Source organism: Calidris pugnax, unplaced genomic scaffold (genome assembly GCF_001431845.1).
Source record: "Calidris pugnax isolate Ruff unplaced genomic scaffold, ASM143184v1 scaffold30, whole genome shotgun sequence".
In the NCBI taxonomy this organism is placed as follows: Eukaryota; Metazoa; Chordata; class Aves; order Charadriiformes; family Scolopacidae; genus Calidris; species Calidris pugnax.
Window position 1 is genome coordinate 3,535,799 of NW_015090776.1, and position 26,352 is coordinate 3,562,150.

Below are 26,352 nucleotides of genomic sequence, written 5' to 3' on the forward strand. Positions count from 1 at the left end.
CCATCCTCCCCTTCCCGGCGCTTTTAGGCTCTCAGTATGGAAATCACGAGCTGGGCTGGGTGGAAAAAAAAAAAAAATCTCCCTTGTCCTCGCACAGCGGCTGGGAGTGTGCGCTGAATGTCAAGGTGTGTGTGGGAGAAGGGAGCAGCGCCAGCTTTTGTGGAGCTTGGTGTCGTGGTCCCCCCTCTGCTGGTCCCTCTCCTACATACGTGCTGCAAGCAGACACAAACGTTGATGGCTAATAAACACTTATTTCCCTATGTATAGGTAGGCGTAACTAATTCGGTACTAGTAATCTGGAAGCCAGTTTTGTCTTCTCCCGGTTATCTCTCTCGGCAGCAGTGTGAAGTGTTCGTGTATGGCAGTTTTCCCTTTCCAGAATCGGTTGGGAGAGATTTGGCAACTGCAGAAAACCAAGATTCCTCTGCCATCACATTGATTTGTTCCTGTCAGCATGTTTAATCATTTTTATACTAAAGAACTGTAGAGTGATTTGATCCGAGCAATGATTTAGCCTGCTCTGGGTTTTATTGGGTTTTTTCTTCAGGGAGGAGGGAAGAAAAGGAGTGAAGGAAGGATGTTAGGCTCGGTAAAGAAAAAAAAAATGCAGTGTCCATTTTAAGTGTAGTAGCTCTTAAATATGTAGGCATATGTGTGATTCATTATGCAGTTATAAAAATGAAAGGGAAAGGCATAGCACTTTGCCTGTTTGCCTCAGAATACAATTTATCTCACAGCAACAAGTAGCCCGGGTTCCTCTCCCCTCTTCTCTCCCCCTCCCACCCTCAGCCCATCCTGACAAAATGCCAGTTACAAAGGTCAGCCTGTTTATGTAAAGATCACTGTGTTTCTTAACAAAGAGTGCCGCACATCAAGCCTGCAATGACTATCAAATGGACTTTCTGGATTCAAGACAATAAGAGTACTGCCCATTTTCTAGAACTGATAAAATCCCAGAGAAAACGAAAGACAAAAAATAAATATAGTGTGTGAACGGGATAGATCAACAGTGCCAGGGTGCACATGTGCAGCAGCATCTTCATAACAGTGTGTGTTACTGCGAATGCTAGCAAGATCCAATGTACCTTTATATATATGTATGTGTGTGTGTTGAATATATAAAAAGAGATTTGCTGATATGCTAATGTTTTTCTGCTCTTCTCTTTAGGTTTCTCGCTACCCCTAATGACGTCCTAGGCGTAAGTTGTTCTGCAGCCACTTCACACCAAAGGTAGCTTAAATCAGACAAGCAGAATTTTGAGTCTGACCAACCCCACCCTCCCAATAAAAGAGAAGAGGTTGACTTCACGAGTATTTGGCTCAGACCCGTCACAATTAGGTTCAGTTTTCATTTTACAACATCCAGAGATGCAGTGGACATAGTCTGAGCTTTAGTTCACTGTGCTTCCTCTCCATCCCTGCCAACTTCTTTAATCTAGAGAGCAGTACAACTTTGTTTCCTCAGCTAGTATCACCTCTTCTGGCCCTTTCCCATTTTAAATCCAACAAACATATTCTGATATCATTCACTTGCGTGCATATATATGTCCAGTACCTAAAGGTTAAAAAAGTTACCTTGGAGGAACAACACAGATCTTCCACTGTGGTCAATTCCAAGACCTAACTGCCACCACAGTTCCATTTTGGTCCTAAAAATAGTCCTGCAGCTGCGTAAAAGTGGTGTAGAGGACTATGATGCCCTTTGTTCAATGGTGTTAATAACCTATGGCCTCAAATTTAATATTGCAAAATCTCATCAAAGGGCAGAATACGGAAATTGTTAACAATAGAACAAACTGCACATGAATGGGGCAGGAACTTAGGCCACCCACGGAAAACGCTAGATCCAAACTTGGGACCCTGTCTTAACCAAGAAGCTGCACAGCATCAAGTGAGAGGCCAGAAGCACATCAGCTCCTCCCATCCTAAAAGCCTTATGTCCCTGAATTACAGGTCATTAGATTCCTTTGTCCTGTAAATCTGCTTTAAATAGCACTGTTTATCTGTGTTGGCAAATGCACGTTTTAACAGCATATCCCATAATTATTTTTTTTTTACTTCATATAATCAGCCTTTTGACCCGTTTTCTTCCAGAATCTGCCACATGCTTCTCTTTAGCTACTGAAAAATGTATGTAATTTATTAAGTCAGTTCAGCTATTGCCCTTAGTTTGCAACAGGCAAAGCTATTATGCAAACAACACTGTCACCTTCTTAAAGTGCCTTCCTCCTTCTAGCTGCAGTAAATTTCCTGCTGTAAACTCTCCATCTAAAAATACCATCCAGTACATGTTTTGTCAGGGGAAACTGTTCTTCATCTTTGAAACAGTTGGGAGGAGCAAAATGATAACCTACTAAAGTGCCTTGCCCTTAACTGAAATGATGGTGAAATAATGAAAGTTAGAGCAAAAAAAGGCTTAAACTTTGGACTGCTTATGTTCTTAGTGGTTTTGCCTGTGTAAGTTTTTTATAGAAGTCCAATTTGAATTTCAAATTTGCATATTCAGCTAGAAAACGTAGGGAATGCTTAATTGCCAATGTCCAGAGTTCATATTTTGCTTTGAAAACAGCATGTCATATATTTCTGGGTTTCATTTCGAGTTACTATTTGCATCCATAAATTGAACTGTGTATCTAAACAAGTCCTGTATTTGCTCATTATAGAAACAAATAGTCCATGTTCAGAATTTTGCTTTATACACGTCAGAGAAACATGGAATCACGAAAGAGCCCAGGTTTGGGAGGGATCATCTACTCCAACCTTTCATGGGGAAGGGAGCCTCGATTAGATTATCCAGTCACATCTTGTAAACCTCCAGCAAGGGGGACTCTACCATGTCTCTGGGGGAGTTGTTCCAGTGAATGACTGTTTACTTTAAAAAAAATTCTTTCTTATATTGAGTTGAAACTTATCCCGCTTGCAACTTGTACCCGCTGACCCTTGTAGTTCCTTGTGAAGAAAGTCTCCAGACTCTTTGTAGCCTCCCTGTAAGTACTGGGACAATATGATGAGGTCCCCACAATTCTTCTCTCCTCCAGGGAGAAAAGACCTAACTCCTTAATTTCCCTGACAAGGATCTTTACCATAAGGTGATATGATGGTCTAGCCTAGGCTCCCTCCTGCTCACCACAGAGGCTGATTAAATTGGATATAAGATCTCAAATCTAGGTTCTTAACTGGAATAACAAGAGAATACTCTCTTTGGAAATGGGCCTTAGATTGTAGGGTTAATTTTTCACTGGAAATAGCAAAGGACCGTCCCTGGTGCTGTGAAATCGCCCCTCACAATGATGGTAGAAGTTTCTTCATTCTTTTTACTTCCAGGGGTTGTTAATGCTGGTTCTCACCTGTGTGGCCTTGGACCCAAAGATTTTATTCTCCATGAAATGACAGGTGTGAGGTGTTATTCAACTGTTTTTTTCTACTTCCAGTCAAAGACTTTTTTCAACCTGCCCCATGCTTCCCCCTAGATTTCTCAGGAAACATGGGCTTTCTCCTCTGTTTTGGTAGGAGCTCACTGACCCCGCGCAGTTCACACATATCAGACTCCATGTTTGCTGTAGTGTTTTGATGCTGCTCAATCCGATGTACAGGAAGCTTTTTCTGACAAATCAACCACAGGTTTGAAAGTTGAAAAGCTTCCTGGCTGCTCTGGCTTTGCTGCCACCCGGAGCCAGCATGAGGCAAGAAGCTTCTCAGTATGCTCCTTTCCAGCAAGGATCTCTGTCCTTGGCAGAACTGCACTTTCCACCCCAGTGCTGAACTCTGGATGTTGCTTCTCTAACATTGTTGAAGGTGTCTTCCTTAAAACTGTTTTGACCTGAGTGGTGTCCCACGAGGATCCATGCTGCGACCAATGCATGGAAGGGGATGCCATCCAGAAGGAACCTCGGGCTGGAGAAGTGGGGCCATGTGAACCCCATGAAGTTCAATAAAGTCAAGTGCAAGGTTCTGCACCTGGGTTTGAGGCAGTCCCTGGAGAAGAGAAGGCTCCAGGGGCTTTTTACCAAGCCACGTAGTGACAGGAGAAGGGGCAACAGTTTTAAACTGGAAAAGAGGAGATGTAGATTAGATATCACAAAGAAATTCTTCCCTGTGAGGGTGTGAGACACTGGCCTAGATTGCTCAGAGAAGCTGTGGGTGCCCCATCCCTGGAGGGGTTCAAGGCCAGGTTGGAGGGGGCTTGGAGCAACCTGGTCTAGTGGGAGGTGTCCCTGCCCAGGGCAGGGGGTGGGAATGGGTGGTCTTTAAGTTCCCTTCCAAGCCAAACCATTCTGTGTTTCTGTATTTCAGTATTTCCTCACAGGGCAGGTTCTCCAGCCCTTTGATCACCTTCGTGGCCTTCCTTTGGATTCCCTCCAGCCTGTACACTTCTTTCTTGAATTATGGGGACCAGAACTGGACACAGTATTCCAGGTGCAGCATGGCAAGCAATGAGGAGAATGGGATGATCACATCTCTCTTAGTAATGTCCCTGCAGATGCAACCCAGGGCCCCATTTGCCTTTGTTGCTGCAGCAGCACGCTGCTGACTCATGTTCAGCTTGTGGTCCAACAACAACATATTTTGACCTATACATTTTTGCTTTAACAGAGATATGATTCAATTAGATAAAATTGTATCCACTGACATTTTCTTTTCTTTAAGAGGGGATTATTTTTAGGATCTTCCAACATTTTACTTGCAGGGAATGAACTGAAGAATTTCTTTAATTTCTCCCAAAAAATTAGATGAAAGAAATACAGCATTAACAATGATTACATACTCACTTGCCCTAACGTTTGGCAGCAGAGGACAAACTTAGAGGGTGTTTTTTCAGGCTCTCGCTATCATTAAAACATCAGTCTTCTGAGATAGGATAGTCTTTTTGAAGAGGTGGTATTTCTCGACTGCTTTCAGAGGATATTAATTGCAAGACCTGTAAGCTCACATGAACTCACTAGACATAGCTAAACACACATGTCCAGAAAAGATACAATAGCACTTCAGATGTGGAGGCATGAACTTTTCTAGGGGTTGGCAATCTACTGCCCCCTTTTCTTGGAAGATTTAAATTTATTCCATAGAATCTTCACAGCTGTTATTATCTGAACTACGTAGAGTGCTACGAGGCTGTCTCCTTGCACTGCAAACACACACAGTAGTCTGAACACACAGAAACTGCCTTTGAATGAACACAGGGATTTACTAGGGGGTACTATGATAGGCATTGTTTACCACTTTAAATTCTCCTTAGCACATAAGGCAAATTCTGACCGCTATCACATAGCTTGATAGCTAAAATCAGATGACTTCAAAGTGTTCCCAATCTTGACATTCAAACTGAAGTGGGCATGGAAATTCAAGTAATTATCTTCAAATCCATGGAACAATGACAATAGCAATGTGCTACAATACCATTACTGACTTTTTTTCCATATTTTTTTTAAGTTAAGGCATATTTTGGCCATGCTTATGTGACCAATGGCCATGCAGGCAAAAATATGGACTTGGCATTTTAAAAATAACCTCTGATGTATTCAGGTATTCATTTTTTTCTGCAAGAAGGTCACAACAGACTCTGTTACTCTCAAGAAAATGAAAAGATAAAGTTTATTATAGAGAAGAAGATAGAGAAGATGCATTTTAAATTGCATTGAAGCATTGTGGTGGAGAGTCCTATGTATCACATACCTGGTTTTCTTAGGGAAAATCTATTCTCAGTGGCTGTGGTAGTCCAGTACCAGAAGGAATGTCCTATGAAAGTAGTGCAATATGTACCTCCAGTAGTTGATATGATGGAAATTGAGGTCTCTATCCCACAAGCACTACTTTACAAGCACTGTGAGAAGCACTGGCTACCACTTCAGCAAATCAGTAGAGGAGTGGAGGAGTATTTTTAATGTGTTTCTGTTTAAATAAAGAAGCCATGCATCTTCTATTGGGCTTCTATCCCCAACTGATTTTAGTGTTGTTACACAGATTAAATAAAACGTAGTGCATAGTGTTTTGTTACTTCTGTGGAGTCAGAATTGAGTCCCTTCCAGACTAGGCAAGGTATTAGCACAGAAAATCTTTGCCCCAGAGAGGTCAGAGTTTGAAATGCATTTGAATTAATGATGGAGGACAGAAGTGTTGAAATGAAGAGAAGAGTCCTCAATGCATTTTCTGTGGTGCATGTGAAAGAGCAAGACCCGCTTTCATGCAAGATGAGTTTTTGGAAGGGTGATGGAATGAAATGAAGTTTTGTTATATCTGATGTCTGGTACAAAAGACGGATTTACTAGAAGTTATAGCAAAAGTAATTCTGTATTCAAGGTGTAAGAGATACTGTTTAGAATCTATATACCTTCCCTTTATGAATGTTTGCAGAAGTGAAAAATATATTTCCCAGAATGTATAGAAGAAATTTGTTGTGGACTGGAAAGGGAACAACAAAGAGGTATCAGTTGAAATTCTCAGCTGACGCTTTGCAGTGTCAAGGAATTGCACACTAGAAAGGCAGAGTTTTACAGGGTGGTTATGCTGGGAAGAAAAGGGGATGTAGAGAAAGCAATTTGCGTTTGGAAAATAGATTATTTTACAGATATTGTTTCAAATTGATAGTCATTCCCCGAATAACATCTGGTGCATTATCTCAATAGATGTGGTTATCTCCCATAGAAATGAGCTGAACAAAGTATCTGTAGTAAGATTTGAAAATAACCTTTGTTATTATATGTCATTACCTCACAAGAATCAAAATACATGGGCCACTAATGACAATGAACAAGAACAATACGGTTTCTTGAACAGTCTGTTCAATGTGTTTCCAGTCTCTAGAATGCACTTAAAATACAACAATATTACAAGCATTTATCATTTGCCTGCGCTATGGAGCTAATGAGACAGAAAAAGCATGAAGAAGTTGAATGGATGAACTCCATTTACCTAATTTTCAACTCAAACATAATGATATGAAAAATAAGTTAAAAATATATGTATAAAGTCTCTTTTTTTCTTTTTCTTTTTGTTTTTTTACAGTTCTTGTTTCACAACAGCTGGGGTTGGGTCATTACAGTGCACAACAGGTATGTGTTCTTAGCACTAGCAGCTGTCACCCTTGTGACATTTCTACTTCTTTCCTGAACTGTGGGGGACTAGAACTAGGAAGCCAGGAGGTTCTGTTCTCGGTCACAAAGGAAAGGAGGCAGTAAAAAAGATGTCTCCTACATCATTTATTTGATTACATTCTCCATTTGTCAAACCAGTGGAGCACAAAGCCCAAATGTATTTTATTAAGCACTCTGGAATCTGCTTGGTTTTAAGCATGCAAAAAAAAAAATCTTCAGCAAACAAGGATGGCTTTACATCTTTGATTACTGTCTAGCATGTGTTTTGCCAAATCACATGGCAGCAGTCATTTATACATTTAAGGTGGTGCGAATATCTTTACAGAAAGCCATATTTTCAGTTGCCTTTCTTTAAATGGGATTGGAGGGAAATCTTAAGGCCTGATTCAACAAAACATGTGCATCCAGTTTTGAGTTAGCTGTCGTGATTTTGCTCAACCTTAGAGATAACATTCACTTTTTGGCAGAAATCTCTGACACAGCAGAACACTAAGTTGTGTTCCTATTTTGAACATTAGGAGATCAGACATCTGTTTCCTTGTTTTTTTACATAAAGACTTGAAAAGCAACACTAACAGAATGTATTAACACGGGATAGTCTCAATGTCCCCATTAGTTGTGTACTTTCCATGACTAGGTGAAAAAATAAACAAACAACACACTACATAACAACCCTAAGATAAAGTTCTCATTGAGCACTGTTTGGACTGTCTAGAGGCAATAGACAGTCTTCTCAACCAACTAACTGGAATTTATTGGACAATTCATTGTCAGTATATAATATAATTGCAGTTGTTTTTTTGAGAAAATTAAGCACTGCTAGACTGAATAATTTTTGTAGCTCAAAGCTGACATACATATTAATCAAAATACGGTTGGCATGGAGTTAACCAATATATGCCTTACAACTATACCTTACAGTTAGTGCTCTAAGTGTTGTCTACTCTTAAGAAATAACCATAGTATGATTTTTTTTTCAAATTCAGTAGTCAGCACTATTGTCTTGCTAGTGAAAAGAATTGCATAAATAGCAAAAAATAAAATAAAATATGCAGTTACAAGTACATGAAGAAAACATTTCCAGCTTCTCTGATTTCTGAATGAGTAAAACAATTTTCTCTGTATAATTAGAAACAGGGGCAAGAATATTTAACTGCTAACAAAAATAAAAGGAATTCTAGAATATGAATTTTCCCTTCATAATAAGAGAAAAAAAAAAGTCAATGAAGTATAAGAAAAAAGTCTCTACTACGACACCTTCAAAAAAGTTACTCACTAAAATATGGGCCTCACCACCAAATATAATAATTGGAAAAATATACTGACTCAGTATGTAGTTTGCTATAAAACAGTCAAACCTGTTGCTCAAGAATATTTAATTTTCTGTAGGCTTCTGAGTGTGATGGAGTTAATATTCTTAACAGCAGCCTGTTTTAAGCTTCAAGCTTTAAGCTTTAAGCACCAGTCTTAACAGGTGCTGTTTTAGATTTGTGACTAAAACAGTGCTGATAACACACCAATGTTTCAGCTATTACTGAGCAGGCTCACACAGCATCTCTCCACACACTCCCCCACCCCAAAGGCCAGTAGGGCATGAATAGAGTGGACACAAGTTTGGGATGGGACATACCCAGCCCAGATGACCTGAACTGACCAGAGATTCTCCATATACTATACGACCCCATGCTCACCAGTAAACTGAGGGCCAATTTTTTCAAAAGTAGCCATTGCTTAGAGACTGGTTAGGCATCAGTCTGCTGGTGGGAGGTGGTGAGGGATTGCTTTGGCATCAATTTGGTTTTTTGGTGTTGTGGGTTTTATTATGGTTATTTTGGGGTTGGTTTTTTTCTTACACTTACTAAACTGTCTTTGTCTCCACCCACTTTTGCCTTTCCTATTCTCTTCCCCTATCCTGTTTCGGGGGAGGGAATGAGTGAATGAGTGGTTGGGTGGGGGATCAGCTGCCTACCCAGTTAGTTAACCCATCATAGTCTCCAAGGCCGGTTTTGGAAATGGAGAAATGGTTCTGCCTCAGCAGTTGTGGAGGTTTTTTTCTCTTGTCTGCCAAATGCTATAGCTCCGTGCATCTTTCTTTTTTCTCTAACCTCAAATTCTGTTAAATAAATACTTATCTATGATCCTAATAAATGTAGGAAAGCACAGAAAATAAGAGCAAAACTCCAGAAGGTGGGAGTACATTCTTGTACAAATAATACTAATATTATTAAGCTGGCTTTTGCTGCAATGTTTCATTCTCTAAGTCACTGTCCATCACCATCATGTTTCTCTACTAGGTGAGTTTTGTTTGCTTGTGTTTGTCCTTTCATTTCGTCGTTTATTTCCTTGAGAAATGCTTTGTATTTTTGCGACTACTGTACTTGTGGCTGAATACACACAAAAATAAGCTATTTACAGAAACGTGGATGCTCTGGTGGACTCATTTTGCTCAGTGATTTTGCTGTGAAGTATGTATGGGATCAGTGAACCCAGCAGAGGTTAGATAAAGCCCCTGCTGGAGGTGGATATTAGTATTTATTGGTATCTGACATCTTAAGTGATTCTAAGGTCTTACGTAAGGCAGGCGGAGATTTATTTGGGAATCTAAAAGGCTTTAGCACCTTTTAGTAAGAGCCTGTGGGACCCCATGCGTATGCCATGTGATGTGGATGTGATTGCACAGCATCCAGCTCGCTTTGGTTGTAGGTGGACTGTGGCTTCATCATCCACTTAGGCACGCACCTGATAAGTTGGAAAAACGCAGTCCTGGAGATCATAGAATTGTTTTGAGATGGAAGAGACCTTTAAGATCAGTAAGTCCAACCATTAACTTAGAAGGGCTAAGTTACCACTAAATCATGTCCCTCAGCACTACATCTACATGTCTTTTAAACACGTCCAGGGATTCCTTGGGCAGCATGTTCCAATGCTTAACAACCCTTCCAGTGAAGAAATTTTACCTAATATCCAATCTAAACCTCCCCTGGTGCAACTTAAGGCTGTTTCCTCTTGTCCTATTGCCTGTCACTTGGGAGGAGAGACTGTGTTAGACTATGCAGGCAAGACACAGGAACAACCAAAAAACCACAGATAAAAGGCAAAGAACAAATGTAATCTTCATACCTCATGGATTGGGGAAACTCCAAAGCAGCACCCAGGCAGAGGCAGGCAAGCAGAGGACGCAGGCACTGTAGAGCAAGAGAGAGTTCTTATTAGCAAGAGAGTCCTCGTTAGCAAGGGAGTGAGAGAGCGAGGGCTCATGCTTGCTGTTCTCGCCTGCATTTCAAGGATTCAGGCAGGCAGAGTTTTCCGCTGTGCTTTGATCTTCTTCAACAGCAGGGCAGGAATCTCGGGTGTGTTCGATAAGGTGCCCCTGGGCCCATCCCAGGCCTTCTTTATCTACGTGCAGATGTTCTACTTGTTGAGCACATAAGACTAAACAACAATTATTGGGATATATGCGTTTTCAAGCATCCCATGTGCAGCTCACTTGATTATGTTTACAGTCCTCCTCACCTATCTTCCATTACTTTCCCACAGAGACTAACCCCCACCTCACTGCAACCTCCTTTCAGGTAGTTGTAGAGGGTGATAAGGTCTCCCCACAAGCTCCCTTCCTACAGGCTGAAAAACCACAGTTCCCTCAGGTGCTTCTCATAAGACTAGCTCTCTAGACCCCTCACTAGCTTTGTTGCCCCTCTCTGAACATTCTCCAGTATCTCACTCTCAACCCAACTGTGCCTGATCACCTGGTTGTCCTTTATGTGTCTCCTTATGGCACTCAAGATGATCTGCTCCATAACCTTCCCCAGCAATGAGGTCAGACTGACAGCTCTGTAAAACCCTGGATCCTCCTTCCAGCCCGTCTTGTAGACAGACATCACATTTGCCATCATTCGGTCAACTGAGACCTCCCCAGTTAGCCAGGACTGCTGATGAATGATGCAAAGTGCTTGGTATAACTGAAGAAAAAAAACCCCATACTTAGATCTTCCAGTTCTTCCAAAATGCCTCATTCTTATAAGAAGGCCCTTTCATTTTCAGAAGCCTGTGAAGAAATGAACTCAGCAATATCTACTGATGGTCACCAAGCTTCGAGTAGTGAGGTGTTCTACGTGATATTTATCAGTCTAAGTGTTCTTCAGCATTTTCAATCATTCATTAACCTGTCTGTCACTCACTTGACATGAGTATGGTGTATCCAATTTTATTTTCCTAAAACTTTAACAGCAAAGTAGTAAGATCACAGTAAGACAGTATATGGTCCCTCTCATTTAGGTTCTAATTTGGATTTTCCTGAAAATACTTTATTTAACACTTTACTTCCAGGTTGTATGTCATGTTGCTGTATCTCAGGTGGTATAGGTTGATACCATTAAGCATATTTTCTTTTCTCTTCAAACACATGTTGCGTATACAAAATGTACTGGGTCAATCGTTCATCTCTGTCCAACAGGCTGGTCTTAGCCAGCATGTGAGTCCCTGGTATAGATAAGTGCCTCCCAAAGGGAATCTCTGCTGGTGTTAGTCCTACAGCTTGTCACAGAGTGTTTCAGAAATCCCACAGAACTACATTCAGTGCTTCTGGCTGTTTTAAAACAGTGTGTGTACCTTTTGTTTTAGTGTTCTGTTCATCCACTCTACTTCCCCCAAAGACTGTGGGTGATAAGGGTGTATGTAGGTTTCTTTCTCTTCCTAGTGATTTGCACCGTTGATTGATTCTATTTGCTGTAGTGTCCTTAGTATAGGATGGGCAGTATATGACAGCAATTTCTTTAGGTAGTTGGATTGATTCTAGCAAGTTATATATATCTTCTTCAGTAGTTATTTTTTTTCCTGACGATGTGAAAAATCCTTGCTCTTTCCACAGCATTCAAGTTGCATGAGAATCTGTATAAATGTTGACTCATTTCCCTTTTCCCAGATGTGCTGCATGCGTCAAGGCTATCAGTCCTGCTCCCTGTGTACTATTCTTTGTTGGGAGTAGTTCGGCTTCTATTACTTGCCCTTGACTGACCACAGTGTACCCAGTTTGTCATTGTCCCTGTAAGTAGTAGTATGAGCCATCTACAAATAGGACTAGATTTGGGTTCTGCAAAGGAACATCGGTTAAATCTACTCACAGTTTAATTGTAGTGTCCATCCCCTGCTCACACCGGTGATGTTCTTCTTATCAACAGGCAAGGGTATTAGGGTTGCTGGATTCAAAGTATTGCATCTTTTAGTTCATATCTGTGTGCCTGTTGTGTTGAGAATGTTTGGGTTGCGTATTTTTTTACTAGCAGTATTTCTACTTCATGTGGGACATGGACTATTACTGGACATCCCAAAATGAGGGAGTGGCTTTTTTTCTAATATTGTTACTGCTGCTGTCACAGACTTGATACAGGCTGTGACCAGATCTAGTTGAGCAGAGAAGTATGCAACTGGTCTCTGGTTGGGTCCCAGTCTCTGTATAATCACCCCTCTGGCTATTCCTTTTTATTCATGCACATACAAATGGAAGGGCTTTGTATAATCTGAGAGGCACCTTTTATTGTTTTAAAAGCCTGCTGCATCTCCGGGCCCCACACAAAAGGTTCTGCTTCCTCATTTCTTGTTGCCTGTGTTGGAGGTTTAGTTAGTTCTCCCAGCCCAGAAATCCACGGTCAACAAAAATCCCACAGTTTGGAGAAACTCTCGTAATTGTTTGTGACACAGTGTGGAAGCTGGATTATAGCTTCTATTTCCTCTGGGTCTATTACTTGCTGCCCTTCCCTCAGAATAAAACTGAAATACTTAACCTCTTTCTGACACAGCTGAAGTTTGGATGGGGATGCACGATGCCTTTTTCTGCTAGGGCAATACATAGATACACAGTGTCTTTCATGCAGGAGCTTTCATCTTTGCTTGCTATTAGCAAATCATCCACATATTGTACAAGAACTGATTCGCTAGGTAGTTTGACTTCTCTTAAATCGTACTGTTTTCAGCTTCTTGGGGAATAGAGTACTGTTTCACAGTCGGTGGAAGGCATGTCTTTGTTCAAGTATTTCAGTAAACTGGGGGGCCACCTGATCCACAAAGATGCTAATTGCAAGTGTGTAATTAAATTTTTATGTGGTCATTCCCCCATATTTCAGCAAGGCTTGTTGCAGGTGTCCCTAAAAATCACTAGGATGTTCATCTAGCTTTTGTCTGCACTCCTTAGTCCAATTTACCCTCAATTTTCTGCGTGCTGTACCTGTGTCTAATAAATTTTGGAGTCCAGTCTGGCAAGCATCTCTCTCTCCTACATTATTATAAACCCAGTTTGGATAATTTGCAGGTCAGGGGTTTCTACCTCCCGCAGCATGTTGTGCTAGTTCTGCATCTTTATTAATTATCTTTTGCTGTTCATCTGGCCAAAACAATTCTCTTAAAAAGTATTTGAATACCTCTTCAACTTGGGTTATACCCGGTGCATATATTAGAAAACAACTGAGCCTTTCAGCATCCTCTCTCAGTCTTGGTAGTTCACTCCCCCATAAAGCTAAGTCACTAGAATTACAAGGCCGATTAGTGAACACTTCTAATGAAGAGGGGGACCCATCCCCTCCTGATTGCGTAACAGCAGGATTAGGTATGACATTAGGAACCATAGGATAGAGGCCAGCAGCCAGCAGAGCACAATCAGAAGACAGAGAAGAAGCAGTAGGTATAGAAGGTGGAATGGACACGGTTGGGGCATTATCTGAGGCTTCACCCAGGGCAGTTGCCTCTGCCATTGCAAGCATTACCTTTGTTGACCCCTCTTTTATGCCATGCCTCTGACGTGAGTGATTTCTCTCATACACCCAGTCATCCCAAACATACCAGTAATCCATTTGTCCCAGGTACCTACCCTCTAGGCGATGTCAGAAGGCAAGTCTGTGCTGATCAAAGGTCCCTTGGAGTGGCCACCATTCTGCCAGGTTTCCAGCTCTAGTCATGAATGGCCAGCCTTCTGGGCAAAGGGTAACTGCATGCTTTTTAGATAGGCTTGCTGTACCACAAATTCTTTCCCAGTTTTGTAGTACCTCGGCCAATGGCATCCCTCCCTCTGTGCTGGGTTTATTCCCTATCATTTTCCATCACTAACAGGGACTCAAACCCCCTTATATGTACCCTTACACTGATCAGGCTGCACACTCATAACAAGGTGCAGCAGAGGAGAGACTCAAACCCACCCTGATACTGAGAGACTCGACCCCCCTACAGTATTGTCACCAAATCTGCTTAGAGAATTTTAGCACTCCCCTTCGGTGCCTCCTACTCCAAAGGCCCCAAGTAAACTCACCCAATGCTGGCAGTTGGATGCTTGGAGGCTAGAGGACCTGAAGGTGATGGCCTAGGGTCCCATCTGAGGTGCCAAACTGTTAAAGAAGTTTCTTTGCCCTAGGTTTCCTATAGCAGAGCCTCAGACAAAAATCTTCACTGAAATAATTTACTAAAATGGTACAGCAGCAAGGAAAGCTCAAACTGGGTGCCTCCAGGGAGGCACCTAAACAAAGAAATTCCTGGGCAATTACACCCTTACAATCTGTGCATCTACCCTTCCTGTGCTCTTCACACACCTTACATGTGTCCCTTGGTCTACTGGAAATCTATGGTCTGGCATCTTTTTATTCCTCATGGAATTCTTTCTTTGTCTCCAAGCAAGCTGTTAACTGATCTTACCTTGCTAAGATGCAGCTTCTACTGATGGTCGTAGTTTCCATGTCTGCCAGTTTGTACCAGTCTCAAGGCCTTCCTTTACGTACTAAGTTCAAAATAAGTTCAATTTATCTAGGTGAAAGTTCACAATTTGTGGCCTAAGGCTTCAGCAACTTTAGCTACTAATGCTAAGCAAGTTCTATATAAGTAGTACGTCAATGTGGCCTTACACTAGTGATTAAGCAAATCATTTTGTTTAAACTGGAGCACTTCTTCATGTCATATGTTTGCATGTAAATGATCTTATTCTGTAAAACACCATGTGCAACAGTTGATACAAGGTGCCTAATAAATAAAACAATATTTTATGCTTGTCACATGTAATTGTGGTGCATTTTACAGTGGCTTAGTTAAACAATTTCTCTTCCTGAAGGGTTGTAAATTTGGCAAGCAGCAAAGAAGAGCTCTTCTGCAAAGTTTACCAATGTATCCACTGTTTATAATAGTACTGGGAGTATTTTCCATTCTTAAATCAGCAATTGGAACAATGAAGTAATTTTAAATTATGCTGTTTCTTAATGTGCTTGTTGCACAGTAATTACTGTATCATCACCTGCAACATCTTGCAGTGCTAGAAAATTAAAACCATTATCCTAACAAGTTTTCTATAGGATTTTTCGTTCAAGTTACTAAAGGACATGCAGAATGATCCTACTAGCTTCTTCATGAAAACCTGCTTCTACACTCAAAGTTATTCTCATCCTGCTCAGACACTCTCCAGTATTATTTAAAGAATCCTCTCCCCAGACGTGTCATGACAATGACTGATGTCACTGGTCAGACTTAAATACAATCTTATTTTGGCCACAGAAAACCTTTCCTGGATATAATAATATAAGCTCTCCCTCTCCCCAACAATCACAAAGATTTATCACTTCAGTCTCTAAGTAGCTTGAGAAAAGTTTCTTTAATACTGATTTTGATAATGTATCATTATTAAGATAAAATTTCTAATTACATTCATAATAACCTAGCTTTTAACCATTGAAACTCATGGAAATTGTACATGAACCATGCAGAAAGTGATCCATGTATGTCCTGTGACAGAAATAATTTATACTTGCGGTGGCTTTACCTTGCCTGTCTGCCAGATGCCCACCCAGCTGCTCTCTTGCTTCCCCCCTTCAACAAGACATATAAAATAAGATGAAAAAGCTCACGGGTTGAGATAAGGAGAACACTTACCTGTTACCATCATGGGTCAAACATACTTGACTTGGGATAAATTATTTAATTTATTACCAGTTAAAATGGACTTGGGAAATCAGGAACAAAGACAAAACTTAAATGGCATTTTCTCCCCCAGACTCAAATTCACTCCTTCATTCCCATCTTCTCTACATCCTCCCCCACCTCTGAGCAGCACAGGAATATGGGCAACGGGGGTGATGGTCAGTTCATAACAGCTCCTCTCTGCCGCTCCTTCCTCCTCACTCTTTTTCCCTGCTCCACCATAGTCTTCTCCATGGGCTTCAAGGGAATCTTTGCTCTGGCAAAGGACCTCCTCCCACTCCTCCTTCACTGACCTTGGTTTCTGCAGGGCTTTTTTCTGACACTTTTTTCCAACACTTTTTTCCCCTTACTTCTCTGCCTGTCCAGCATTTTTGTCCTTTCTTACATACCTTTTCACAGAGGCACCACCAGCATCACTGACAGGCAGCTTTGTCTATGCCTTTTCTTTGAAGGAAGAGCAGGAGAAAAACAGATGGGGAATTGACTTTCCAGATGAACTCATAGATGAAGAAAGGCCTTTGTTCAGTTCAGATTTTGAGTTATGCTTCTCATAACACTTACCTGTGTATTTTTCTTTGCTCAGGTGCTTATATACGCTGTCTCGAAGACAAATGGATCCAAAAACATGCCTGAGTGCTTTCCTGAGCCACAGCCAAAATCTATAGGTAAATGAAAGAGAGTCTGTTCTAGTTTATTTTAAAGATATTATTGGGGGGAAAAAATTGGCAAGCCCATTCCAGAAGCTGTCAAAGCAAGCAATGAACTAAATACAAAGTCAAGAGAGAGGCAGTCCTCTTCTTTGTATGCCAGCTTCTTCAGCTCTCATTATAGGAGGCACAACAGAATTTTCACTAGGAGTTTATTAGCTTTGTTAATTTGCCTGTTTTCTGAAATCCTATGAAAGTAAGATCAGCATAAGAGTACAAGGTAATTTCTATCCACTGCCTAAGTACAGTGAAACTACAAGGAAATAACAAGGCAATTACTATAATGATAGAAGACCAAATGCTCACAGGGCAAATACGGTGAAAAGGAGAAATGTATTGCAGCATAGTATACTGAAAAAGAAACAAAGCAGTCTCAGTTTTCTTTCCCAGTCTGCTTTTGAGAGAAGGAGATGTACCAGAGAGTACTTGACATGAAAATCTAATATTTTTCCCTTTGTACGCAAATCGCAGCAGTTTGGGTAGTTTGGGTAGTCTGAGGGTTTGGGGAAGGCAGTAGTTAAGATTGTTTTAATTTCAGACTGGAGAGTAACTTCCTACTTAAAAAAACCCCAAACACTAACAAAAAAATAAAGGTTTCAAAATTGAAGAGAAAAATACAGAGCAATACAAAGTGGAAAATCATGTCCTGACACCTCAGCACATTTCCTCTACAGTAAGGGGTTTCCTCTACAGTATTTGAGGGGTTTAGAACCATTTTAATAGTACCTATATTAATTCATGTTTTTCACATTTCACATTCCCACATTTAATATCTTTGTGGCCAGATTCATAACACCATTTGCAGTCATGCTCCCAGAAGTATGATTTCTAGTTTGGGAACTGTTGGTCCGAGGGAAAGATCAGATGGTCTCTGCCTTGACAGAGTTTAGACTGAGAAGAGCACAAGCTTGGTTCTGTGTGTCAAGTCCCAAATGGCACGTGGTGCTGCTTCGCTCCATTTGAGGGGGTGGGTCCACAATTCTCTGTGGCAATCCAGATCTGAACAGAACTACAAAATGGCAACTACCAAGCTTCAAGTGCAGCCTCAACATTTAGAGATGCAACATATACTGCTTTCAGTTACATGAAGCAAAATCATGCTGGTGACTGACCGTTCATAGTCAGCAAAGACATTAAATCTGTCTTCCAACATCTCTTGACCAGTCATTGTTGGATATGTGGCTTGGAGTCATCCGAATCTGAAACCAATGCCCCATTGACGGTTGGAAGGTCCTAATCTTTGTATGACAAAAAGGTGTACTGCAATCTGAGAGGATCTGTAGAATGAAAAAGTTAGCTTTAAGGACCTGAAAGCCTCACCATACGTGTTTCAGGAGGAGGGATAAGGTTACTTTAGACATGCTAGACAGTTACAATGAGTCTCTTGGTTTAATTTTGTTAATAAAGATTCCAGTTTGGGAGGTCCAAGATTGCTCCATAGTGAAAACCATAGGGCAGTAAGTGACCATAATGACCAGATTAACTTTAAAAGCACACTCCTGTTTAGAATCCAAATGCTAATCCCTTATTTTATTTAGGTAAAGCACAAAAAGCAGGTAGGACATCTATTCATTGAATCTATGTCAGCAAAATTGGTATGAACTGAGAGCATCTGACCATCAGCAATTCCAGTCCTGGAGGCACAGTAAGTACAGGCTGATCAGAGAAACCTAACCTTTGAAACCCTGACAAGCGCATAAAATAAGTGCTGTCAACAAACTACAAATCTTTCGTTATATTTTCCCTGAGTCTTTATCACTTCTGCTAATTTTCTTTTTTTTTTTTTTTTTTTCCTCTCTAGGGATAATAATGCATATTCATCAGAATAGCTTTATGTGTGTATTATTCTTTACAAAATGTTTTCTCAGTGCACTGTATGTGTAAGAATCCTATACTGACAGACAAATCCAGGAGCTGTCTGTCAGTCTTGTCTGTGCTTGATTTACCTCTGGCTTTTTCACAATCAATCATAATGTCATTATCACTTTTCCGAGTTACCTAGCAGCTGGCATTCAGTCTTCCCAACTTTTGTTTTTGGATTATGCAGAGCAATTACTTTAGGACTAGCAGTGTTTTTTTTTTTTTTTTTTTTTTTTCCTCTCTAGGGATAATAATGCATATTCATCAGAATAGCTTTATGTGTGTATTATTCTTTACAAAATGTTTTCTCAGTGCACTGTATGTGTAAGAATCCTATACTGACAGACAAATCCAGGAGCTGTCTGTCAGTCTTGTCTGTGCTTGATTTACCTCTGGCTTTTTCACAATCAATCATAATGTCATTATCACTTTTCCGAGTTACCTAGCAGCTGGCATTCAGTCTTCCCAACTTTTGTTTTTGGATTATGCAGAGCAATTACTTTAGGACTAGCAGTGTACCGTAGAGATTTTTTAATGGAGAGGTGCAGACCCTTAGGGGGTTTATAAGGATTGATCAGAGTTGTGCTGAGCTGGTTTCTACAGGGAAACTTAAAACTAGGCGCGTTTCATTAAGAGGTCTAGTATTACTGATGGGCATCTTATGGCTGGGAAACATCTGATCCTCTGAGAGAACATTGCAATTCACAGAAAGGGTTCCTACATATTCATCTACTTTGTGCTTTTCCGTGTTATGCTGTGGGTATATAATACACAATATATATAAGAAAATCTTTAAAGAGAAAAACCTGTGAGTCAAATGGCCATTCTTTGATCTGCTTTTTGTTGGTTTTGCACTAAATTGGATCAAACATGATCCAGAAAGCAGCCCCTCTCTGGAGCAAGTTTTGGTCTCCTGGAATCTTTGTTTCAACTATATTCCAGAAAATGATACAACTAGAGTTTACTACTATATCTTGTTCACCTGTCTTTGTGGACCCACTACCGTGTCTCATTTGCACTGCCAAAAATTCAGCCTCTCATGACTTCATGGTCTATAGCTTTTATCTAGACTTTCCTTCAAGTCCCAGCTTTGGTTGTAACGTGCTATTATTTTGAGGTTTCCCAATTCACAGTACCTGATACTATAAGAAGCCAATACCACAGGTCATGAGAATGACCTTGAATAGCAGCGCACTTGGCAAGTACGTGAGCTAATGGAATGTCACATGAAAACATGTACCTAGTCATTGTGACAGTGTTTGTGGTGGCTTCCTGGATTGTGGGAAAGGAGGTTGCTACAGTTTGCATTTACCTGGCTCCGTCTTGGGTCAATGATGTCCAAGTTCCTTCTGGTAAGATTTGGCAAAAGAATTCTCTCTGAAGGACAGCAGGCAGTGAACAGCAGGCAGTGAACAGCAGGCAAGCAGCATTGACAGTCGGGAGACTGGGGCTTTTGGAAAAAACAAGGAACAAACCAAAATGACAGGATAGAGTTACCATGACACTCATCATTTTAATTTCACGTTCTGTAGTTTTTAAATAAATCTGTTCTCCAAAACCTTTTTTTTTTTTTAAACAGCCATATCTTTCTAGTCACAGAGACATTTTCTGGAAGTTATGAAAATGTTTTAACCACTTCGTCTCCATTCAGAAAGGATTTAATGCTTAAATAAAAGCATGCTGTTCCCTATTTTCTGCAGTGTTTTGGTTTTGTTGTAGGCAGTTTCATAGCCCAGGGTTTAGAACATGTAATGGAGCCTGTACATTACATTACACTGAACTTCAATAAGGTTAAAGCCAGATCGCTGTTCATAACATAAATATATTTTTCAAGCTATTTTTTTGGATCAACTTCAACATTACAATTTTTTTTTTCTCTTCATTGGTATAACTTGACAAATAATGCCCTCCAGTAATCTTGTAGCATTCCCTGTGCTACATTAGAAGAACCATCTGACCATCCTGAAACATTCCCAGTTTCTCATTCAAACATTTCTACCATGAGTAGGCTGTTCATTAGGATTTGTTGGTTTGGGGGAATGGGACAGCAGAGTGGAAACTGAGGCTTCTTGTGAGGAGCCAACTGTATAGGAATGACTAACTATAAAAGAAAAGTAAGATTGTTACAAACAATAATAATCTCTTTGCAATGGTTGTCTTGTCTCCATCTTCAGCAGAAGTGTGACTATTCTGATTTCCCTTCTGATCTGAAATATTTGTGCTGCTTTTCTAAACCAGGTAGACCTGCCTATACCTGTATAGACCTGTTAATATCCTTATTAACAGAATAAGATAACAATCATTTAATTTATGTTATAATTTCTCAAAGGAAGTGTTAGAAAGCTAACATGGACAAATTAATTGTTTCAAGCAGGACAGCTATATCTTTGATTCACACAACTATGTATTTACTTGACTTTCACAGTAATTGCTTTAGAATTAATGTGGCCTCTTCATGGTATCAAGGCTAACACATGTATTTGTGTTGTAACCTTCTACTGGAGAAAAAGATTCCAGCTACTTCCAGGAAGCTGCTTTTGCTGAGTACAATTAATATAGCCACCTAAACTCTTATCTCTGCTATCAACAGTTTCACATAAAAAGTAGCTATTTGTTTAATTAAAAAATCCAATTTATTTGTAAACTGACAAAGAGAGCAAATTGCCAATTGAAATGTTCCTTTTGTAAGGAACCTAGGCAAACAGAGCCTCTATCAGATGTCAACATTAAGGTATTACAGTAGTTATTAAAGAGTATGAAAATTGATACGTAGAACATACATGCTGCAGGAATGGTAGAAAAAGAAATTAGAATGGGAAAAGCATAGCAATCAAACTTTCTAAATCTATAATTTTTGTACTTACATGCATTATTTTATGCATTCAGCTATCTCAAGAAATTAACAGAGACTGAGTTAGAAATCTGTCATTTCCACTGACAGATCCAGCAGCTCATAAAACTTAGCCATGAAGAGGGAAGAAAATAAGAGAGCCACAGTTAAAAATAGAAAGCCTTTTCAATGAATCTCTTATCTCCATCCTCAGCAAAAATAGTTGCCGTTTTTTCCTGATCACAGGTTGATAGAAATGTAGTGGATACAATCCTGCACTGGTACTATATCAGATTAATTGACTTTGACAGAAATACATGGATTAAACCAACTAAGTATCTGGCTCGCTTGAGATACTGAAATTAAAATCTTGAAAAAACCACCAATTTAAAGTCACTGAAACATTTAGATTATCACAGGATCAGTGTGCTGAACTGCATGGTGAAAGCTCAGCTTTTCATAAAAGGGTTATGAGTTGAAATTAGGCAGTGAAACTTATTCACCAGTTCATAACCCAAATAGATATGATTTTTACCATTACTAGTAAAAACCAATACCACTACTAGTAAAAAGACTTAGGCAGACCCCAAGTCTGAAGAGAACAAAATCTTCACCATAGGCATAATAATCTTCCTAGAAAGTGCCTGAGGGTGGTAAATTGCACATGGTAATCCTCCCCTTCCCAAACCCTTGAGGAAGACCAGAGCTGTCAACCTTGGGATACAGAGAAACCTCTCGAGGTTTAGTGCTAGGCATAGCAATAAAGCAAAGCAGTAAGTACTAGGAGCATCTTTTTCTGTATAATAATTTTCTTTGTGTTATTAATGAGATTTTCCTGTAGCAAGTAGAAATCTGGGCTCTTAGGCAGTTAGAAGATGAATGTGACTGAAGCCAGAACTTCATGTTATCTACAGAGTTTTTCTTTATGCGTGCAACAATATTTTAATTAAGATTTCCTAGGACTGCTCTTGGGGTGGAATCTTAGAGTGATTGAGGCTTTTGAAAAGAGGTACAGACCACTGCCCATTCCACGTGCATTTCTCCTTTCCTGTCAGGTAATTTAACCCAGCGAAGCAACAGGAACTGCTGTGACGCGGCTCATCACGCAAGAATAACACCATGCTAGAAGGGACAAAAGACATCCAGATTCAAGGGTAGTTTGGTCTGGGTTAGACTTTTATTCTGTCTCACTACCTTACTGCAGAGAAGAATCCATAACCGCGGAGTCTGCTTGATGTCAAACATGTTTCTAGAACCTTGGAGTGGATGAGTAGAGCAGGTGGTACGCTTGTTTTTCACTTTGCATAGCCATTAAACAATTGAGCCACTGTTAGGAGGCTAATGAGCTTGGCACTTTGCAAGGTTGTATCTTTTATTGTTGCAATGTTTTAAATCAGTGACACAATGCTTAAAGCTGCAAGATTAACCTCTTGCTTTCAGATTAAGTACCTTCTAATTATGTGTTTTAGCCATCTTCCCAGACTTCATAAGTGCAACAGCTTTTCAGTGTGGTCCATGATAACTACATGACTGTGTGGCAAAATAAGAACTAGCTTCTCGCAATTTATATTAAAACCAGTATTTTTACAGCAGTGGCTCAAAGCACTACATCTTGCAGTAGTGCTTCTTTAATGCTCTGGGCATTAAAGAAGCACTACTATTACTTTAATGCCCAGAGTAGTACTGCAGAAGAGTCTTATTTTATAAGCTTGACAGAAAATTTAGATGTCATATTTAATAAACCCTTTGGCTCTTTTGGTATTATTCTATGTCATGGGTCACCTCTGCTTTGAAGTAGAATATTTTTTCATTTGGTGGTGGCCATAATCCAAATACATAAACGACCATGCATAATTTTATGTGACTTGCATTGATTGGCAGGTTTAAAGTGAACCTGTGTTAATGAAGTTCTGCATATGTAACATAAGTGGTTCAGACAGACTAGGGTAAAAATCTTATTAGCAAAGTAACAAGTATTAGTTATGACTCCAGGTTTAAGGAAAACAATTTAAGTGTTTTTGCTAATAATCAGAAGTCCTCAGTAAACTGTGTAGCCAATGCCTGTACATCTCTGAGAGCAGTCTCTTTCCCTCACTTACACAAGGCCTTCGGGTGTGATTACATTCAAGTTGAGCTGCAGAGGAATCCTTTGTCAGTATGGTGATGGCTTCCATAAAATGATTGTTTATCTAAGACTGAGATGTCTCAGTGGGAATGCACTGGCTCTGACTAAACTTGTACAATGAAAAATCTTGGAAGGGCTCCCTGTATGACTTCATGATCAGAGAATACCTAATAGCTTGGTAACCAGAGAGTCATCAGGGATATATGAAATTATACTTCAGCCTGTAGTGTTAATCAGGTAGAACGTAGACATGGGTCTCACTTGCAATCTGTGTGACCAGATTACTAGCCTGTTGACTACTTTTCCGTTCCTCCCGAGAGGCCTTGGTTTCATTCAAGTGCTGAACAAAATCAGGACATCTCCATTTTTTCAGGGTACAGTGCTTCATGCATAGATTGGAGGGTTATGTGGAATAATTTTTCAAAGGGAATGAATGACCTTGACATGGGATGTGAAATTGAAATTGGTTCTGATGGCTTAAGTGGAATACAAAAATATCACATGACATTTCTAAAAAATCTTAAGGGAATGTTTAAGTCTTGCAGTGTGTAGGTGCTGCTCTGAAACCTTAGAGACTGTCTTAACTGGCTTTGTTTTCATGAAAACAGCGTGACCTGTTTGTAAACAGTATGAATGAGTAGGAGTAAAGCACTGTAACAGACAAAATTCCTGGGGGTAGCAATAAGCGAAAAGTTGAAAGACAAGTATATTCTCCAGTACATTTAGTGTACTAACATTAAAACAGTCTTTTGGGTCTGGGTACCTTGTTGGCAGGAAAGCTGGTTGGAAAACACAGAGTCAGAGGACAGGGCTAATGAAAATACTTTCAGTCTCTCACAACAATGTCTTAAGCATCTCTACAAGTGTTTGGTATGAGGTGAGATGAGAGGAAAGCTGATGATTTTCATTAATAGACTATTTGTTAAAATTCAAAATATCCACCTTCTGTACTTCAAAATTTCCAGGATAACAATGACTTGCTCAAAGAGGGAGTCGTACTTGCCCCTTGGGGTTCCTGTCTTTCAGTGTTCCTGTTCACTGTCCTGTACTTAAAGAATCAGAGGAAACGAATCGGTTTCTCATTAAATAGAACAGAGAAAGTATTTTTGTCTCCTGGCAAAAACTTTAATAATACATTCCACTTATAAAAGTCTCTATAGCCTGAGAGCCGAGCAAGGTCAGGCACTTAGACAGCAAATGTGTCTCTGACCCTATTACTTATAATGATGCAGTATTTTATGTACAGCTTTTTTACTCTCAATTACATGATTCATCCACCAAGCTAAAACTTAATTTAAACTTGCCCATCTAACACTATTGCCTACAGTTTCACAGACTTTCTTCTAGATAAGGTGTAATAGTTTTACACGTAAAAAAAATATGAAAAAAGACAAAAGACAAAAGACAAAAGACAAAAGACAAAAGAAAAAAGAAAGAAGAAAAAAGGAAAAAGAGAAAGAGAAAGAAAAAAAGACAAACTAAGAAAGGAAAAATAGACAAAAGAAAAAAGAAAGAAGAAAACAGGAAAAAGAGAAAGAGAAAGAAAAAAAGACAAAATAAGAAAGGAAAAATAGACAAAAGAAAAAAAAAAGAAAAAGGGAAAAAAAAAGAAAAAAAATCTGTGATAATGGAGTGCAGGTGGAGCTCATTTTGGATAATGAGGTTCTGAATGGATGTTTTGCAAACAGAACACTTTTGTGACCTAACAGCTCAGCCAATTCACATGCTGTTCCTAAATGGTTTGTTTTGTTCCTTCTCAACTCAAGTGGAAATGAAGATTTCTTCTAGTGATGTTGGTGTTTGTGAAAGGGAGGTACAAATTAGCAGGCTGCCATTTAAACAGGAAGATTCACCTATTCTCCCTTTTTGTTCTTGAGCTGCTCTTGCTTCCTGCCTACCCCCCTCAGTCAGAGGAACTGCAACCACACTGACAAGCAAATGGGTTTGGGAACTGAAATTCTGGAATTATTTTTGGCACACAAATAACAAGCAGTCACTCAATTCTGTCATGGCCACAGTAGCTACAGGGCTCCTCAAGGGGCTCTTTAAGGGAGAGTATTTAGGGACCTCAAGTTCAGAATTTGGCTTGTTCAGAGTATTACTTGAATCCATGTTTGATATCCTTCTGTGTTAGCAAATATGTTGTGAGGAGGGGAACAAAGATGTTGTGATAGCTGCTGTGTGTACAAATGTAATATTAAATCATACAGGACAGGGAATGCTATAGGGGGCACGAACTCAGACACTCCAGCCAGGCTTCTTTATTCTTCACACCCTGTCAACTATCTTTTGGCCTTGTAAATATACTGTGGACTCCTGGCCTCTGGCACTACTTGGTCTAATAAGGCCCATTATTAGCTATAAAATATCTGTGTTCTATATTACTGGATATAGAATACATTCCCAAACATCTCTAGCCACTTGATTTCTGAGTCATCTGCTGAAGTGACTCATCCTATTTCCCTGAATGAAAAAAGGGGATAAAAAATAGAGAATATAAAATGCAGAAACAGCATTTGCAATTTTTTCTTGCAGTTCTAAGGAAGCAACCATCCTGCAAAGCATCCCTATGCCACGGTCCTAAATTCTAGTCTAATTCAATAGGATATGATTATCCCTTTTGTAAGGTAAAGTGGAGACTGAGACCAGAACCACATGATGCAAATTGTACAGCACAAATAAGAATTCTCATCTGCAAAACAGAGCAGTAGCAAGAACTGAGAGTGATTAAGGATAATGCATTAGCCATCTGCACAATGTCTGGTAGCAGCAAGAAGGTAAACAGAGTCTTGGCCT

General features: G+C 39.9%; 1 long non-coding RNA gene across 4 annotated transcripts in view; it reads left to right on the forward strand.

Moving 5' to 3' along the window:
* The window catches only part of LOC106891559, a 34,982-nt gene that overhangs the window by 923 nt on the left and 7,707 nt on the right, over positions 1-26,352 (forward strand). The window contains exons 2-7 of one of the 4 annotated variants that reach the window (XR_001412722.1): positions 1,169-1,231; positions 4,294-4,416; positions 7,003-7,049; positions 16,618-16,699; positions 18,280-18,386; positions 18,543-18,773. This is a non-coding gene — a long non-coding RNA (uncharacterized LOC106891559). Of the gene's footprint in view, positions 1-1,168; positions 1,232-4,293; positions 4,417-7,002; positions 7,050-16,617; positions 16,700-18,279; positions 18,387-18,542; positions 18,774-22,486; positions 22,711-26,352 lie in introns of those variants that run through there. The other 3 variants (XR_001412719.1, XR_001412720.1, XR_001412721.1) reach the window with 3 other exon arrangements.